This window comes from Meleagris gallopavo, chromosome 6 (genome assembly GCF_000146605.3).
Source record: "Meleagris gallopavo isolate NT-WF06-2002-E0010 breed Aviagen turkey brand Nicholas breeding stock chromosome 6, Turkey_5.1, whole genome shotgun sequence".
Lineage (NCBI taxonomy): Eukaryota > Metazoa > Chordata > Aves > Galliformes > Phasianidae > Meleagris > Meleagris gallopavo.
In genome coordinates this window covers 17,780,700-17,784,237 of record NC_015016.2, presented here as the reverse complement: position 1 = coordinate 17,784,237, position 3,538 = coordinate 17,780,700, and the positions used below count along the sequence as shown (strand labels likewise).

Genomic DNA, 3,538 nt, shown 5'->3' with positions numbered 1-3,538 from the left:
AAACACACAAGGCTGTGGTTGAAGATTTTGATAGTAAGCTTAGGATACTGGTTGCCTTAAAACTTACCCTCCAAAGTTCAGTACAAAGATATACATCTTCTGCAAGCATCTGCTTCTCAATTTAACTTGCATAGTTTTTTCATGCTCCAGTGGTGTATTAAATGCTGCTGCACATGGTAGGAGTTTATCTATGGTAAATCCAATAGCTGGCTACTTACTTCATACTGACCTTCTCAAAATGTTTTAGTACACATCACCCAAGTATTACAGTATTAGAGATGTAAACTGCCATTTTGGTGTGATTGGCACACAACTGCCTCATTTCTTTAGTAACCTTTATGAGAACTCAGACCTGAATCTTTATTAAAAAACATAAAGAAATCAGTCAAGTTCTCAGCAAAAGCAATTTCAGTTGCTTTTAATACCAGTTCTACATATTTTCCTGCTCATTTGTTTAGCTGCACATGTTTTAGAAGATTGTAATTAAGACAAATTGGGTAATCAAAGAAGAATAATCTTCCTTGTTACTTTACCATCCATTTTGCTTAGAGCAATGATGACAGATGTTGATTAGGGAAGAAGAAAAACTCTACACCATAACAAGGACAGAATTCATATTCTTGGTTAATAGCATTTTGAGAAATAAAATTTCATAAATTCACATTTATGTTCATGAAACTGAGAGGTTAATGTGAAAAGGCTTCTGTGAGAAACTAAGCATCTAATTATTCTAATGATTCATGTAGGAACAAAAAAATAATTCTAACTTGATTATGAAGGGAAACTGAATAGGTTTGTTTGCACTTTACTGCAATTTCCAGCCAATGATGCATATAAAGAAACATAGCAATGGACATAGCATACATCCATATCTTGCATTGTCCCACTCCCTAAAGGTTTCAAATTTATTAATAAGCAATAGAAAAAAGAGAGAACAGTATTATTTATATTGGCTGGCATTGTTTTTTTTCTAGTATATGAACCTACCCACCTGGGAGAGTAAACCTCTACTTACTCATGACAATGTATCATGTTATCCAAACACAAAAATAAATAGCAGGGATAATAAATTGACACTTTACTGTCCACAGTCAACCAAGCAGGTATGTGCTTTTGCACAAAGTATCAGAATCACAGATAAAACACTTCTACGTCAATCAAAAACATGCTGCCATTTTCTAAGAAATTTCAAGCAATAATGTTTAAAATGCTGTGTAATTTATATTACAATTATATGAGAAATTACATAGATAGTAATTAAAGTACCTTAAAAAATGCAGGAGAAAAAAAACTGAAACAGATATTGCCAAATGATATTAATTCTAGTACTACCAAGTTGTTAGACAACTGATTTCAGTCTCTAGTAACGTTTTGTCCACACAGTAACACTATGAAAGAACAGAGAAGCAAAAGTTGTTTAAACTTGTAACAGTTATTGTAACAGTTACACTAGAGCTGCTCCAAAAGTAATACCTCCTATTTTATTACGTTGGCCCGCAATATCAGAGGTGGATGGTGGCAGTATGGCAATAGAACCCGAACCTTTTGGTGAATACATTGTTACACTTTATGTTGTGCAACAGATGGCAGTAGAGGGGCAGTCTGACAGGCACTGGAGGCTAAGGCGCATTACTGAAGTTCTCCACGCGGAAGGAATGGCACCCATTATACATCAATGCCTGCTTAACGTTTGTGGAGACCATACGTGGATACTAGAGTATCCACAGTGAGGCAGTGGATGGTGTTTCAGCAGTGACAACAGTGGGCCACCTCCACTGGTACAGAATTTTACAAGTTCAGCGTGCAGGCTGGTCTTTGTTGCTTCGTTGGACGAAATGCATAGCTAAAGGTGGTGACTATACTAAAAATACTGTTTTGTAGCTGAGAATTTTCTCTATCAATTAGTGTTACTATGTTCTTTGTATCTGTTGTAATTTCCATGTAATATGAGACATTACTTCTGGAGCATCCTACATATAAGAAAGATGGACTAATCAGAAATTGAGGACTGGAACTCCAAAAATACTTTAAAACAAGCACAAGTTCAAATACACTGTCAAAATTACTCACTGCAAATCTTGACTCATTTATATAAATTCCCCCCACTAACAGTACATTATTTTCTTGTATTTTCAGTGCTCCCCCGCATAGGATGTATGTAGAAGACATGAATTGAGGAAAAGATTTAACAAGTATATCTGTAAAACACATCTCAGCTACAAATTGAGAAGCTGAGCTCAATGTATATCCAATACAGGAAGGTAGTTGCTCTCCAAAGATGATGTTAAACAAAGCTTTCCAAAATACCATCCAGAGCTCTGCTGATCTTTTAATGAGGAGAGGATTTGTCCATTACAGTGTCAGCAATAGTACAAGTTTGTGTAAGACATGAATGGGCAAAAAAAATGTTTTGGCTTATATTACAAGACAGTTACAGTCATCTAAACATGACTCCTGGTATTTAAGTACAAAAAACAGTAAACTGTGAAGACCATTACAAGCCAGTAGATGGAAAAAGACCAAGGATATGGTTATACTTCACTATTTGCTACTTCCAAATACGTTGTACCATAATATATTGCTTCACGTAAATGATAATGCATCTACTGGTTCACACTGAATAATAGGAAAGGTCTGAATTTTAAAACATTTGTACTAATACTGAATAACTGAATTTTTTCCAGTTCATCCACAATCGTCAGTAAGACATCTGCAGACTTTTGCAATCCTACATATCAAGCACCTGAAAGTTTTATATGTCACTGCAAACCTACAATTTACATAATTGTAAAGTGTATGGAAAAATAACTTAATTGCTGTGATCTAAATAATATTATATTCATTAACGTTAGCCAAAAAACAGACTTGATAATTGATAAATCTGCTCCCTTCTTTATTGCAGAAAATAAGTTACCATTAACACTCACATATTAGTTTATTTTTTAAATATAAAGAAATGGAAGATATTGCATGAGAAAGATCTACTCTATCCAGTAAGACATCTCTACACATACAATACATGGTGATTTCATGTTGGGTAACAAGTATTATCACTTCCTGAAGTAGTGATTTATTGCTTTACTTAGAAACATCTGTTGCTTATACATCAATAAACCATCATGCTCAAATTCAAGTTAAGACAACATCTTCCCAACTGAATATTAGAACATTAGGTGTGCAAAAAAAAAAAAAGATTGAGTGACTGCCTATCCAGTGAGCATCCCACTCTAAAATGAACTGAGAAAAAGAATACTAAAGCTTAATTTATGACCCTATTGCCTATAGGAATAGACTAGGGCAAAATCCCATCTTTAAATTTAAGCTGATATCAATTTAAAATGGCAGTTTCTTCAGCCTTACCTGCCTGCATCTGTCTCCTTGAAGATTCCATCTTGGTTAGGACACAGTTCACAACTAGGTGTGACACCACATTTGCATGCATCACAAAACCAGGGTTCAGTGGAATTTTCTGAAGCTGAGCTCATGATAGAATCACTCTCTCCATCAACACCATAGCAACCTTCACACATAAAAAAAA

At 34.7% G+C, this 3,538-nt stretch overlaps 1 protein-coding gene across 1 annotated transcript in view; it reads right to left on the bottom strand.

The window, feature by feature from the left end:
• Positions 1–3,538, bottom strand: part of LOC100543979 (PHD finger protein 14) — a 14,213-nt gene that overhangs the window by 325 nt on the left and 10,350 nt on the right. The gene's annotated exons all lie outside the window — the stretch shown is intronic.